We start from the raw sequence: 17,325 nt of genomic DNA, 5'->3' as shown, positions 1-17,325 counted from the left end.
GGTGGCCTCGGTGTTATTGATATCAAGATACAAAATGCCGCGCTTCTCCTAAAGTACTTATTCAAGTTCTACAATCGTGAGGATGTGCCCTGGGTTCAGCTAGTCTAGGAGGCGTACTACCCGAACAAGGTGCCGCACGCCACTGAGCTAATGGGTTCCTTCTGGTGGAAAGACGTAATGCAGCTCAGTGGAACCTTCCGGGGGGTCGCCAGGGTCATCCCCGAGGATGGATGCAACTCTTTGTTTTGGAAAGATGTCTGGTTTAGTGACATTGGCTCCGCACTGTTGGACACGCATCCGCGAGCTTTCTCTTATGCTCTGAACGAGGATGACTCCGTTGCTAGGGTTCTCAGGACCACTAATCCAGCCATGATCTTCAGTCTGCCTCTTTCGGCCCAGGCTAGGGAGGAGATAAGAGAGATACAGCAAGGGTCCTCGCATGTTTGTCTGGAATACGGTTCGCCCGACGTTTGGGTCTGTGAACTAGGACGTTATTCGTCAAAGAAGTACTACAACCACTGTTTCAAGCAGGTGAAAGCTGATGAGGCCTTTGGTTGGCTATGGAAAGCCAAATGCCCGATCAAGTTCAAGATGTTTGGGTGGCTGCTTATGGTCGATTGTTTGAACACCAGGAACATGCTGAAGAGGCGGCACTTTGCTGTAGCCGGGGGCAACTACACTTGCATGCTCTGCCAAACCCCGCCAGAGGAAACCGTGGAACATCTCTTCTTCGAGTGCCCTTTTGCCATACAATGCTGGAGTAAGGTTGGTCTGACCTGGCCAGAAGGAACCAATAGGCTAGCCATCTCGCATGCTAGGAGAGAGAGCTGGCGTCGGCCGCTTTTCATGGATATCTTCCTGCTTGCTGCTTGGAGCCTGTGGATGGAAAGAAACAACCAACATTTCAGGGGGATCCCGAGCTCGTTCGTGGCATGGTTTGCTAGGTTCAAATTTCTGTTGGGTTTGGTGATCCATAACTGTCCTGAGAAAGTTCATCCTTTTCTCTCTGACTTCATTGTAAATTTGGACAGCTAGTTTTGCTTCCGCAACACTTACGGCTGGGGGGGGGCCTAAAACCCATTGTAACACACTTGTAACTGTTATGTTGTGAGTAATACAAAGTCAGTGGGAGCCTCTCCCTCTGTCGCTAATTCCTCAAAAAAAGAAGCAACCACCCACAAAGGGTCCACGAAGAAGCAACCACCCACAAAGGGTCCACGAAGTAGCAACCTTGTCTATCCCACCATGGCCATCGCCCACGAAGGACTTGCCTCACTAGCGGTAGATCTTCACGAAGTAGGCGATCTCCTTGCCCTTACAAACTCCTTGGTTCAACTCCACAATCTTGTCGGAGGCTCCCAAGTGACACCTAGCCAATCTAGGAGACACCACTCTCCAAGAAGTAACAAATGGTGTGTAGGTAATGAACTCCTTGCTCTTGTGCTTCAAATGATAGTCTCCCCAACACTCAACTCTCTCTCATAGGATTTGGATTTTGTGGAAAGATGATTTGAGTGGAGAGCAACTTGGGGAAGGCTAGATATCAAGATTCATATGGTAGGAATGGAATATCTTGGTCTCAACACATGAGTAGGTGGTTCTCTCTCAGAACATATGAGTTGGAATTGTGTATGTGTTCTGATGGCTCTCTCTACGAATGAAGAGGAGGTGGAGGGGTATATATAGCCTCCACACAAAATCCAACCGTTACACATAGTTTTCCAATCTCGGTGGGACCGAATCAAAAAACTCGGTCGGACCAAAAAGGTAAACCTAGTGACCGTTAGAGATTTTTGGTGGGACTGACATGCAACTCGGTAGGACCGATATGGTTAGGGTTTGGGCATAACATAATCTCGGTGAGACCGATTACACAAACTCTGTGAGACCGAGTTTGGTAATAAGCTAACCAGAGAGTTGGTCAGGTAAACTCGGTGGGACCGATTTGCTCTTTCGGTGAGACCGAAAAGTTACAAAAAGGAAACAAAGAGTTTACACTGCAATCTCAGTGGGACCGATTCGCTCTTTCGGTGAGACCGAAAAGTTACGAAAGGGAAACAGAGAATTTGCAATCCCATCTCGGTGAGACCGAGATCCCTATCGGTAGAACCGAATTGCTAGGGTTTGGCAGTGGCTTATGACAAGTGAAACTCGGTGGCGCCGGATAGAAAGAATCGGTAGGACCGAGTTTGGCTTAGGGTTTAGGTCATATGTGGATATGGGAAAGTAGTTGAGGGTTTTGGAGCATATCACTAAGCACATGAAGCAAGAGGCTCATTAAGCAACACCTCATCCCTCCTTGATAGTATTGGCTTTTCCTAAAGACTCAATGTGATCTTGGATCACTAAAATATAAAATGAAGAGTCTTGAGCTTGAAGCTTTAGCCAATCCTTTGTCCTTAGCATCTTGAAGGAGTTCCCACAACCTTTAGTCCATGCCACTCCATTGTTGAACTTATCTGAAACATGCTAGATAGAAATGTTAGTCGAACAAGAAATATGTTGTCATCAATTATCAAAACCACCTAGGGAGCACTTGTGCTTTCAATCTCCCCCTTTTTGGTAATTGATGGCAACATACATCAAAGCTTTAGATAAAGATATAAAGAACAGCAAGTAAAGCTTTGGAAGGACATGTAACAAGCATAGGCTCCCCCTACATGTATGCTCTCATGTAAATATGAAATATAGAGGCATGTGAGAGCATAACCATGACAGAGTAGGCAATGTGTTACATGTATCTTGGCCATATGCATCAGAGCAAAAGATTATCAAGGAAAATACCTTCATGCTCATGAGTCCTTCTTGCAAACAGTATGTACATAAGCAAGAACTCCTCATACTCATGATTTTGATGCATATACTTACCTTGTGGTCTTGAGTTGGCTTAGGATGGAATGAACCTGCACAAACAAAGTTAGATAACACAGGTACATCCACTAGCCAGAGCAAACAAAAGAAACCACAAGAATACCAAGACTGGGATGACATGTAGAGAGTGAGTACAAGGTACCATATTGGATTCAACATGTCCCCAAGAATAAAGATATGCAATGAATTTGACTGATTTCTTTCCCTTAGGTGTCTTGCTCCCCCTGAATCTTACATGGGATATTGGGAGAAGATGGGGAACAAAAAATCAGAGCTAAAAGATACAAATGGATAGAACTTAATGCAAATACATGTCTTTCCCCCAAAAGGCATGTGACATCTCTCCTCTTGAACATCAAGCATCTGGGATCCTTGAGTATTCTCTCCCCCTGGAAGTCTCTCTCTCCCCCTTAATACTTTCTCTCTTGTAGGTTTGGTCCTTGAGACTTTTTCTCTCCCTTGATGTGATCTCTCTCTCCTACAAGCTTTGATGTGATCTCTCTCTCCCCCTTTGACATCAATTTCCAAGAAGGGCTTTCTGGAATTCGTCGTATAGGTTTGGTCCTTGAGACTCAGCACAAAGCAATGGATGAAACTGTGATGCTTGTAGAGGACAAGATTCATCGAGTAGAGCTGGATCAGAAGAAATATAGAACAAGTGGCAAACTGTTTTTCCTGTTGCGAAGTCGGTGGCACCGAGTGGTATGTTTCGGTGGCACCGAAAAGATTCGGTTGGACCGAAAATTACAAGTCGGTGAAACCGAGTTCACACAGAGAAAAACACTTGTCACCTCAGCTCACTAGACATGTAGGATCTCACAAAGATTTGCAATGAATTACCTGAAGGATTTGCAAGGAATTAAATGCAGAAAATGCAGAACATAAACAGAAAGAAAAGAGAAGAAACTGAAAAATCTAGAATTGGGCGGTGACATAGTCACCTATGTTAGAGTATATTGACTTAGGAGTCAAGTGAGAACACTTGATCATAGGTCATACTCATCGTTTAAGCTCAAAATGGGGTTATCATTTTTCGTTTAAGCATCTTGATGTATTCACATCTTGTTGAGTTGCTTTGACTCATGTCTTGGTGTAAAGCTTCTCTAAGATGGAATAACATACCTTGGGTGGTGGTGTGGTTCTTGCTCATGTAGTTGAACTTGTGTGGGTGCTCAAGGTTGATGTAGCTCATCAAGAGTTGGGAGCACCACTTGGAGTTTGAGTTCACCTACCTACATGGGTTAGTTCTTGCAAGGAAGAGCACTTGTGTATCCAAAAATGACAATCATGAAGCTCAACATAGAATTTGTCAAAGGATATGTTTGAATGGTTTTGTGCTTCCTTGTCTTCAACCACCATTGTGTAGAGTCTTGGTGATGTAGAGATTGCTCAAGATGTGAGTGAGTCGCAATCTCATGGAATTAGATTCAACCAAGCACCTACATGGGTTAGATAACATGCAAGGTGCAAATATATCCAAGACATAAGATGGTTATCATAAGAGATATATCATGGATTAGTCATAAGCTCATGTCTTGCATGTATCCAATGGAGTTTCTACTCCAAGTTCGAAGCATCAATGATGTTCAATTCTCCTCTCAACCTGCAAAACACTTTCTCATCAAGAGGTTTAGTAAATATATCCTCTAATTGCTTATTGGTGCGAACATGCTTAAGATCAATGTCACCCTTAGCAACATGATCTCGAATGAAATGATGACGAACTTCAATATGCTTAGTTCGAGAATGTTGTACAGGCTTATGACCAATTTTGATAGAACTTTCATTGTCACAAAGTAGTGGAACATGTTTCACATAGATCCCATAATCTTTAAGAGTTTGGGTCATCCAAAGTAATTGAGCACAACATGAACCAGCGGCAATGTATTCCGCTTCGGCGGTGGATAAGGATACCGAGTTTTGTTTCTTGGAAGACCAAGACACAAGAGATCTACCAAGAAATTGACAAGTACCCGAAGTGGACTTTCTATCAACCTTATCCTCGGCATAATCCGAGTCGGAATAGCCAACAAGATCAAAACAAGACCTCTTAGGATACCAAATGCCAAAATTTGGTGTATGGATTAAATATATCACTATCCTTTTCACAGCCTTAAGATGACATTCTTTAGGAGCAGCTTGATATCGTGCACACATGCACACACTTAGCATAATATTGGGACGTGAAGCACATAGGTATAACAATGAACCAATCATAGAGCCATAAACCTTTTGATCAACCGGTTCACCATCTTTGGTCAAATCATTATGTCCACTAGTAGGCATGGGTGTAGACATACCTTTGCATTCTTGCACATTGAACTTCTTGAATAAGTCCTTGGTGTACTTCATTTTAGAGACAAATGTACCTTCCTTTGCTTGATTTGCAAACCGAGAAAGAATTTGAGTTCACTCGTCATAGACATCTCAAACTTCTCCGACATAAGATTTCCAAACTTTTCACTAAAGAGAGGGTTAGTTGAACCAAATATGATATCATCAACATAAATTTGGCATACAAATAGTTCTCCATTAACCCTTTTAGTAAAAAGAGTAGAATAAATTTTACCAATTTCAAAACCACTTGTAATAAGGAACTTGGTCAAGCATTTATACCATGCTCTAGGAGCTTGTTTAAGACCATAAAGAGCTTTGTGAAGTTTGTAAACATGATTTGATTTCTTAGGATTGATAAAGCCGGGAGGTTGTTTGACATAAACTTCCTCCTCTATTTCACCATTTAGAAAAGCACTTTTAATGTCCATTTGGTACAAGGTGATATTATGGTGATTAGCATAGGCAAGTAAGATGCGAATGGACTCAAGTCTAGCAACGGGAGCATATGTCTCACCATAGTCCATACCTTCGACTTGTGTGTATCCTTGGGCGACGAAACATGCTTTGTTGCGAACCACTTGTCCATCTTCATCTTGCTTGTTGCGAAACACCCATTTGGTACCAATGATGTTGTGGTTGTTGTTGGGCTTCTCAACTAATGTCCAAACTTGGTTTCTCTCAAAGTTGTGTAGCTCTTCACGCATAGTGTTTATCCAATCCGGATCTTCCAATGCTTCTTCAACCTTCATAGGTTCAATGCTAGAGATGAATGAATAGTTTTCACAAAAGTTAGCTAAACGAGTCTTTGAGCGAGTGATTCTCCCGGTTTGTATATCATTTAAGATTTGCTCGACGGGATGATCTTTGGCAATTCTTGCTCGAACTCGTGAGAGCTTTTGCTTGGGTCTTTGTTGAACATCTTCTTCATCTTGTTCTTCTTCTTGGTCTTCTTCATTGTTGACGTTGTCGTTCTCTTGTCGTGGTGGAGAAGGAGGTTGTTGATGTTCGTCTTGATGTATTTCCTCGTTTTCTTCATCTTGGTGTGTCCCACTTGTGGATGCTTCCGTGTCAATTCTTGGTTCACTTTGTCGTGAAGTAGAAGCATTCCACTTGAACGGATGAAGTACTCTCCTTCACCTCCGTTGGATGAATTTTGCCAATGGACAAGTCTTGGATTGCTTCTGAAGGGTCTTTGTCTCCTACATCAATTGGCAATTGCTCTACTTGCGAGCCATTAGATTCATCAAACTTCACATCTACCGTCTCTTCAACCTTTCGGGTGAAATTGTTGTAGACACGGTAAGTGTGAGAGTTTGAGCCATAACGAAGTAGGAAACCTTCATGAGATTTAGGAGCAAACTTTGAACGACGATGCTTATCAAGAATGTAGCACTTTGAGCCGAATACTCGAAAGTATCCAACTTGGGGTTTGTTACCGGTGAGGAGCTCGTATGCCGTCTTGTCGAGTAGCTTGTGAAGATACAAGCGATTTGTTGCGTGACAAGCTGTCTCAACCGCTTCTGCCCAAAAGTGCTTCGGCATCTTGTATTCATCAAGCATCGTTCTTGCCATTTCGATGAGCGTCCGGTTCTTCCTCTCAACAACTCCATTTTGTTGAGGTGTGTACGTAGCCGAGAACTCGTGTGAAATCCCTTCTTCGTCAAGAAAGGTGTCCACATTTGCGTTCTTGAACTCCGTTCCGTTGTCACTCCGAACCTTCTTGATCTTCACGTCAAACTGATTTTGGGCCTTCCTAGCGAAGTTTCTGAAGATCTTCTGGACCTGCGACTTGTCATTAAGAAAGAACACCCACGTAAATCTTGAAAAATCATCAACTATAACTAGACCAAAAGAATTTCCACCGAGACTCTTGTAGGCGTTGGGACCAAAAAGATCCATATGAAGTAGCTCGAGTGGCCTCCTTGTGGTCATGATGTTCTTCACGGGATGTCTTCCTCCAACCTGTTTACCTGCTTGACAAGCACTGCAAAGTCTATCCTTATCAAATATGACATCGTTAACTCCAAGGATATGATTTCCTTTAATAAGCTTGTCAAGGTTTCTCATGCCAACGTGACCTAGTCGTCTATGCCACAACCAACCTTTTGAGGATTTAGCAATAAAGCAAGTTTTAGGTTGTGCCTTTTTAGAGAAATCGACAATGTAAAGATCACCTCTACGCATACCGGTAAAGACCATTTTATGATTGTCTCGACGAAATACTTGGCACTCTACCTCAGTAAATAGGACATTCAAACCGAAATCAGCAAGTCTAGATACTGAAAGTAAGTTGTAGCCAAGAGATTCAACGAGCATGACATTTTGAATGGAACTATCATGTGAGATGGCCACCTTACCAAGGCCAACCACTTTACCCTTTGAATTATCACCAAAGGTGACATATTTTCGAGGGCCGTCATTTTCAGCAAGCTCACGGAACATCTCTTCATCTCCGGTCATATGATCAGTACATCCACTATCAAGAACCCATTCCTTTCCTCCTGACTCATATCCCCGAAGATTTGCCATAAGACCAAAATGTCTCATTGCGTCATCAAGATCGAAGTCACTATCATCATCATCATCATAGTATCCATATTCACCATGATCTTGTGACTCATCATTTCCTAGAGAGGGTAATTCATTAGATAAATGATCATCAAAGTGGTCACCTTCATGAATTCTTATAGCTTCAAATATGATATCACTAATGATTCCAACATTTCCTTTAGCTCGCTTGAGATTGGCAAGCTCAAAAGATAATCACCAAAACTAGGATCACTAGAGTTCATCTTACTCAAGGCAATAGATTTATGGAGAATTTCATCCAAATTTTTCAAGGAATGATCGGGAAATCATTCCTCAAGAAATTTCCATATAGTATAGGCACAATTAAGAGTAGGCAAATTAGCAATCAAATTTTTGGGCAATCCTCTAATGATGAGCTCAATAGTTCTAAGATTGTGAATCATGTCAATATCTTCATCTAGGGTAGGATGCAAAGGATCAATGTGAGGTGCACAAGGACTAGCAATATACTTGTTCAAATGATATTGATTGAAGATTACAAGCATCTCATTTTTCCACTCGTGAAAATACTCTCCATCAAGAATAGGCACTCTATGTCTAAGACTCCCTAAAGTAGACACATCCATCTTCCTCCAATGGTGATTAAACCAAGGCAATGGAGACCAAAGCTCTGATACCACTTGTAGGATCTAGAAGTAGATGTGTCTAGAGGGGGGGTGATTAGACACTTAGTGCTAAAGTTGCAATTTTTAGGCCTTTTTGGTTTGAGTGGAGTTTTAGGCACAATTTCAACATATCAAGCAAGCACGCAAAGAGTATATGAACAGCGGAATGTAAAGCATGCAACTTGCAAGAATGTAAGGGGAAGGGTTTGGAGAATTCAAACACAATTGGAGACACGGATGTTTTTCCCGTGGTTCGGATAGGTGGTGCTATCCTACATCCACGTTGATGGAGACTTCAACCCACGAAGGGTAACGGTTGCGCGAGTCCACGGAGGGCTCCACCCACGAAGGGTAACGGTTGCGCGAGTCCACGGAGGGCTCCACCCACGAAGGGTAATGGTTGCGCGAGTCCACGGAGGGCTCCACCCACGAAGGGTCCACGAAGAAGCAACCACCCACAAAGGGTCCACGAAGAAGCAACCACCCACAAAGGGTCCACGAAGTAGCAACCTTGTCTATCCCACCATGGCCATCGCCCACGAAGGACTTGCCTCACTAGCGGTAGATCTTCACGAAGTAGGCGATCTCCTTGCCCTTACAAACTCCTTGGTTCAACTCCACAATCTTGTCGGAGGCTCCCAAGTGACACCTAGCCAATCTAGGAGACACCACTCTCCAAGAAGTAACAAATGGTGTGTAGGTAATGAACTCCTTGCTCTTGTGCTTCAAATGATAGTCTCCCCAACACTCAACTCTCTCTCATAGGATTTGGATTTGTGGAAAGAAGATTTGAGTGGAAAGCAACTTGGGGAAGGCTAGAGATCAAGATTCATATGGTAGGAATGGAATATCTTGGTCTCAACACATGAGTAGGTGGTTCTCTCTCAGAACATATGAGTTGGAATTGTGTATGTGTTCTGATGGCTCTCTCTACGAATGAAGAGGAGGTGGAGGGGTATACATAGCCTCCACACAAAATCCAACCGTTACACACAGTTTTCCAATCTCGGTGGGACCGAATCAAAAACTCGGTCGGACCGAAAAGGTAAACCTAGTGACCGTTAGAGATTTTCGGTGGGACTGACATGCAACTCGGTAGGACCGATATGGTTAGGGTTTGGGCATAATGTAATCTCGGTGAGACCGATTACACAAACTCGGTGAGACCGAGTTTGGTAATAAGCTAACCAGAGAGTTGGTCAGGTAAACTCGATGGGACCGATTTGCTCTTTCGGTGAGACCGAAAAGTTACAAAAAGGAAACAAAGAGTTTACACTGCAATCTCGGTGGGACCGATTCGCTCTTTCGGTGAGACCGAAAAGTTACGAAAGGGAAACAGAGAGTTTGCAATCCCATCTCGGTGAGACCGAGATCCCTATCGGTAGAACCAAATTGCTAGGGTTTGGCAGTGGCTTATGACAAGTGAAACTCGGTGGCGCCGGATAGAAAGAATCGGTAGGACCGAGTTTGGCTTAGGGTTTAGGTCATATGTGGATATGGGAAAGTAGTTGAGGGTTTTGGAGCATATCACTAAGCACATGAAGCAAGAGGCTCATTAAGCAACACCTCATCCCTCCTTGATAGTATTGGCTTTTCCTAAAGACTCAATGTGATCTTGGATCACTAAAATATAAAATGAAGAGTCTTGAGCTTGAAGCTTTAGCCAATCCTTTGTCCTTAGCATCTTGAAGGAGTTCCCACAACCTTTAGTCCATGCCACTCCATTGTTGAACTTATCTGAAACATGCTAGATAGAAATGTTAGTCCAACAAGAGATATGTTGTCATCAATTATCAAAACCACCTAGGGAGAACTCGTGCTTTCAGTCTTGAACCCTCATCTACCTTCATGGGCTTTAACATACTTAACTACTGATGAAGTTAATCCGGCCCAGATAGGCCGGTTTACGCCCAGTAGTAATATCCCCGACATTAGGCCTCAGATTGATTTGAACAGGTTCATGTCAATCCTTAGCAAAAACTTCATCTTCAACATCTTCTTATAGTTTGGTGAACCGCCGTGAGGTCATCTTCTCTGATTGCTGTAAACCGGCGTGACGTCATCTGTCATAAAGAAACTATCCATGATACCTTCTTGTTTAATAGATCTGCGATAATCGAGGCGACAGCTCTATTTCCAAACTTGCGGCCCCTTGATTTTTGCGCCTGACCTATGTCCCTTGCTTTATAAATAGGATCGAAGGGTCATTTCTTTTTCCCCTTCGTGCCCTTCTGCTTCATCTTCCTCGCGTCGCCCAGCTTCGGAGCTCCGCCGCCGCCGTCGACCTCTGCACCAACTTTGGCCGCTGCATCACCCTGAGCGTACCAGAGCACCGCGGCGACCTTCCGCTTCTTACTCAGCTCCGGTAAGTCTTCTATCCTTTTCATCATAGATCTGTTGTAGGGTTTCCATGTTCTCTAGCGTTCATCGCTTGCTTCTTGTTCATATGATAGATCCTTAGACGAGTCTGTGAATCTTTGCTCTGTGCAGCAGTAGTTTTTATCCTCCGTTTTCACTTTCGCATATTAAGACAATAGATCTTATCCGTACCTTCGCTCATTGATTCGACACTGCTCCTTTCGGGCCTTGAATATTTATCTCCTTTATAAACATGTTCCAGATCCAAAGCTGTAGTATAATCTTGTGAAATCTGTTTTTGTGTACTTACTCATCTGCAGTCTTGACTGTTCAATGTTTAGACCAGGCGGTTTAACTTTGTAGAAAAAATTGACAAACCGGTATATACCATTAGTCCCCTTGTTGAACCGCCAGATGTTGGTTTCTTCATGAAACTCTGGTTCAGATAGTTCTGTCTCCAGTTTAACAGTGCCCATACCAACATACCTTGATCAAATGCATTTTTGAACCGGGATCTTCTACCTTGTAGATTCCATCATGGCCAAGCAAGTATATGAGTGCAATTGGGTTCCTTCTCGCGTGACAGAGGATCAACTGGACAATTTAGTCCTGATTGGTGCTTTAGGCAGCAAAGATACCATCCATTGGATGGCTCCTGGCAAAGGATGCCCTCCCACACCTCGAGAAGGAGAGGTTGTTGTTTTCGTAGATCACTTAGCCCGGGGCTTTAAGCCGCCCGGTTCTAAATTTTACCGGGATGTTTTAGCCGATTTCCAACTCCATCCGCAAGACACTGGCCCCAACTCTGTTACAAATATGTGCCACTTCCAAGTGCTCTGTGAGGTGTTCTTTCAAGAGGAGCCCACAGTGGAATTGTTCAGAGATCTTTTCCATCTAAACCGCCGTACTGAGTTTACTGATGGCTCTAATACGGAGTTGGGTGGCATGGCAATTCAGAAAAGGAAAGAGGTCACATACCCTCACGCCAAGCTGCACAGTCACCCCAAGGAGTGGAATCAGACATGGTTCTACTGCAAAGACACCTCCCCTGCTGGTGAGAATCCCTTGCCTGGCTTTCGTCCGGAGCAGCTCAGCAATACACACCCTTTTCCTCAAAGATTGACTGCCCCGGAGAGAAGCAAATATGCTCCCCAGCTGTCAAAGCTTAGAGCCTTTATGGCCAACGGTTTAACAAGGGTTGATCTCGCTCGCTGTTGGATATCATGGAGCATACTGCCCCTTAGTCAGCGCTCCTGTTTGATGTGCGAGTATACCGACAGTGTTGATGACCCACTACGACATTCAAAACTCCAGCTCTCCGGTGAAGAAATCACAGAGGCTGTGCATAAGATACTGAATGAACCGGAACACGTCTGCGCTAGAACCGGCCTGCTTGCCTTCTAGGACACCAACAAACCGTCAGCTGTAAGACTTTGATTTTTCTCTTTGCTGAATCTGTTATTGATATGTCTGGTCATTGTTTTTAATATCAGTGTCTGCATAATCAGGGCGATGATCCATTTTGGAGCAAAAAACTGCCGCAGGAGAAACCGGAAAAACCAGACAAACTGGAAAGAGCAACCCGGCAAAAGACTAAAGCTGTGAAGAAGACTGCCCACAGGAAAAGAACCACTGCATCTTGTAATCCAGCCCCTGATGATGAGGTGGATAATCCGGACTTTGAGGTAGAGCTTGATGTTGGGGAACGTAGTAATTTCAAAAAAATTCCTACGCACACGCAAGATCATGGTGATGCATATCAACGAGAGGGGAGAGTGTGATCTACGTACCCTTGTAGATCGACAACGGAAGCGTTTGGTTGATGTAGTCGTACGTCTCCACGGCCCGACCGATCAAGCACCGAAACTATGGCACCTCCGAGTTCTAGCACACGTTCAGCTCGATGACAATCCCCGGGCTCCGATCCAGCAAAGCGTCGGGGAGGAGTTCCGTCAGCACGACGGCGTGGTGACGATCTTGATGTTCTACCGTCGCAGGGCTTCGCCTAAGCACCGCTACGATATGACCGAGGTGGAATATGGTGGAGGGGGGCACCGCACACGGCTGAGGAACGATTACGAAGATCAACTTGTGTCTATGGGGTGTCCCTTGCCTCAGTATATAAAGGATGGAGGAGGAGGAGGCCGGCCAAGGCAATTGGTGCGGCCAGGATGTGGAGTCCTACTAGGATTCCAAGTCCTAGTAGGAGTCCACAAAGAGGGGAGGAAGGGAGAAGGAAGTGGAGGAGAAGGAAAGGTGGCCGGCCCCCTTTTCCCTAGTCCAATTCGGACCAGAGGGGAGGGGGGCGCAGCAGCCCCTTGGCCCTTTCTCCTCTTTCCACTAAAGCCCATCAAGGCCCATTGCTTCTCCCGTAACTACCCGGTACTCCGAAAAATACCAGAATCACTCGGAACCTTTCCGATGTCCGAATATAGTCGTCCAATATATCGATCTTTACGTCTCGACCATTTCGAGACTCCTCGTCATGTCCCCGATCTCATTCGGGACACCGAACTCCTTCGGTACATCAAAACTCATAAACTCATAATATAACTGCCATCGAAACCTTAAGCGTGCGGACCCTACGGGTTCGAGAACAATGTAGACATGACCGAGACACGTCTCCGGTCAATAACCAATAGCGGAACCTGGATGCTCATATTGGCTCCTACATATTCTACGAAGATCTTTATCGGTCAGACCGCATAACAACATACGTTGTTCCCTTTGTCATCGGTATGTTACTTGCCCGAGATTCGATCGTCGGTACCTCAATACCTAGTTCAATCTCGTTACCGGCAAGTCTCTTTACTCGTTCCGTAATACATCATCTCACAACTAACTCATTAGTTGCAATGCTTGCAAGGCTTATGTGATGTGCATTACCGAGAGGGCCCAGAGATACCTCTCCGACAATCGGAGTGACAAATCCTAATCTCGAAATACGCCAACCCAACATGTACCTTTGGAGACACCTGTAGAGCACCTTTATAATCACCCATTTACGTTGTGACGTTTGGTAGCACACAAAGTGTTCCTCCGGCAAACGGGAGTTGCATAATCTCATAGTCATAGGAACATGTATAAGTCATGAAGAAAGCAATAGCAACATACTAAACGATCGGGTGCTAAGCTAATGGAATGGGTCATGTCAATCAGATCATTCACCTAATGATGTGATCCCATTAATCAAATAACAACTCTTTGTCCATGGTTAGGAAACATAACCATCTTTGATTAACGAGCTAGTCAAGTAGAGGCATACTAGTGAAACTCTGTTTGTCTATGTATTCACACATGTATTATGTTTCCGGTTAATACAATTCTAGCATGAATAATAAACATTTATCATGATATAAGGAAATAAATAATAACTTTATTATTACCTCTAGGGCATATTTCCTTCAGTCTCCCACTTGCACTAGAGTCAATAATCTAGTTCACATCACCATGTGATTTAACAGCAATAGTTCACATCACAATGTGATTAACACCCATAGTTCACATCGATATGTGATCAACACCCAAAGGGTTTACTAGAGTCAGTAATCTAGTTCACATCGCTATGTGATTAACACCCAAAGAGTACTAAGGTGTGATCATGTTTTGCTTGTGAGAGAAGTTTAGTCAACGGGTCTGCCACATTCAGATCCGTATGTATTTTGCAAATTTCCATGTCAACAATGCTCTGCACAGAGCTACTCTAGCTAATTGCTCCCACTTTCAATATGTATCCAGATTGAGACTTAGAGTCATCTGGATCAGTGTCAAAACTTGCATCGACATAACCCTTTACGACGAATCCTTTTTGTCATGTCCAGAATCGAGAAACATATCCTTATTCCACTAAGGATAATTTTGACCGCTGTCCAGTGATTTACTCCTAGATCACTATTGTACTCCCTTGCCAAAATCAGTGTAGGGTATACAATAGATCTGGTACACAGCATGGCATACTTTATAGAACCTATGGCCAAGGCATAGGGAATGACTTTCATTCTCATTCTATTTTCTGCCGTGGTCGGGCTTTGAGTCTTACTCAACTTCACACCTTGTAACACAGGAAAGAATTCTTTCTTTGACTGTTCCATTTTGAACTACTTCAAAATCTTGTCAAGGTATGTACTCATTGAAAAAACTTATCAAGCGTCTTGATCTATCTCTATAAATCTTGATGCTCAATATGTAAGCAGCTTCACCGAAGTCTTTCTTTGAAAAATTCCTTTCAAACACTCCTTTATGCTTTACAGAATAATTCTACATTATTTCCGATCAACAATATGTCATTCACATATACTTATCAGAAACATTGTAGTGCTCCCACTCACTTTCTTGTAAATACAGGCTTCACCGCAAGTCTGTATAAAACTATATGCTTTGATCAACTTATCAAAGCGTGTATTCCAACTCCGAGATGCTTGCACCAGTCCATAGATGGATCGCTGGAGCTTGCATATTTTGTTAGCACCTTTAGGATTGACAAAACCTTCTGGTTGTATCATATACAACTCTTCTTTAAATCCATTAAGGAATGTAGTTTTGTTTATCCATTTGCCAGATTTCATAAAATTGTGGCAATTGCTAACATGATTTGGACATACTTAAGCATCGCTACGAGTGAGAAAATTTCATCGTAGTCAACACCTTGAACTTTGTCAAAAACATTTTTCGACAAGTCTAGCTTTGTAGATAGTAACACTACTATCAGCGTCCGTCTTCCTCTTTAAGATCCATTTATTTTCTATTGCTTGCCGATCATCGGGCAAGTCAACCAAAGTCCAAAATTTGTTCTCATACATGGATCATATCTCAGATTTCATGGCCTCAAACCATTTCGCGGAATCTAGGCTCATCATCGCTTCCTCATAGTTCGTAGGTTCATCATGATCTAGTAGCATGACTTCCAGAACAGGATTACCGTACCACTCTGGCGCGGATCTCACTCTGGTTGATCTACGAGGTTCAGTAGTATCTTTTTCTGAAGTTTCATGATCATCATCATTAGCTTCCTCACTAACTGGTGTAGTACTCACAAGAACAGATTTTGTGATGAACTACTTTCCAATAAGGGAGAAGGTACAATTACCTTATCAAGTTTTCTACTTTCCTCCCACTCACTTCTTTCGAGAGAAACTCCTTCTCTGGAAAGGATCCATTCTTAGCAACGAATGTCTTGCCTTTGGATCTGTGATAGAAGGTGTACCCAACAGTTTCCTTTGGGTATCCTATGAAGACATATTTCTCCGATTTGGTTTTGAGCTTATCAGGATGAAACCTTTTCATATAAGCATCACAATCCCAAACTTTATGAAACGACAACTTTGGTTTCTTGCCAAACCACAGTTCAGATTGTGTCCTCTCAACGGACTTAGATGGTGCCCTTTTAAACGTGAATGCAGCTATCTTTAATGCATAACCCCGAAACGATAGTGGTAAATTGGTAAGAAACATCATAGGTCGCACCATATCTAATAAAGTACGGTTATGACGTTCGGACACACCATTACATTGTGGTGTTCCAGGTGGCGTGAGTAGTGAAACTATTTCACATTGTTTTAATTGAAGGCCAAACTCGTAACTCAAATATTTTACCTCTGCGATCATATCATAGAATTTTTTTTATTTTCTTGTTAAGATGATTCTCCACTTCACTCTGAAATTCTTTGAACTTTTCAAATGTTTCAGACTTGTGTTTCATCAAGTAGATATACCCATATTTGCTCAAATCATCTGTGAAGGTCAGAAAATAATGATACTTGCCGCGAGCTTCAACACTCATCGGATCACATACATCAGTATGTATTATTTCCAATAAGTCAGTTGCTCGCTTCATTGTTCCGGAGAACGGAGTCTTTAGTCATCTTGCCCATAAGGCATGGTTCGCAAGCACCAAGTGATTCATAATCAAGTGATTCCAAAATCCCATCAGCATGGAGTTTCTTCATGCGCTTTACACCAATATGACCTAAATGGCAGTGCCACAAATAAGTTGCACTATCATTATTAACTTCGAATCTTTTGGTTTCAATATTATGAATATGTGTATCACTACGATCGAGATCCAATGAACTATTTTCATTGGGTGTGTAACCATATAAGGTTTTATTCATGTAAACATAACAACAATTTATTCTTTTACTTAAATATAACCGTATTACAATAAACATGATCAAATCATATTCATGCTCAACGCAAACACCAAATAACACTTATTTAGGTTCAACACTAATCCCGAAAGTATAGGGAGTGTGCGATGATGATCATATCAATCTTGGAACCACTTCCAACACACATCGTCACTTCACCCTTAACTAGTCTCTGTTCATTCTGCAACTCCCGTTTTGAGTTACTAATCTTAGCAACTGAACTAGTATCAAATACTTAGGGGTTGCTATAAACACTAGTAAAGTACACATCAATAACATGTATATCAAATATACTTATGTTCACTTTGCCATCCTTCTTATCCGCCAATCACTTGGGGTAGTTCCGCTTCCAGTGACCAGTCCCTTTGCAGTAGAAGCACTTAGTCTCAGGCTTAGGACCAGACTTGGGCTTCTTCACT

The sequence above is a fragment of the Triticum aestivum genome, chromosome 2A (genome assembly GCF_018294505.1).
Source record: "Triticum aestivum cultivar Chinese Spring chromosome 2A, IWGSC CS RefSeq v2.1, whole genome shotgun sequence".
Lineage (NCBI taxonomy): Eukaryota > Viridiplantae > Streptophyta > Magnoliopsida > Poales > Poaceae > Triticum > Triticum aestivum.
This window is presented reverse-complemented; position numbering follows the sequence as displayed.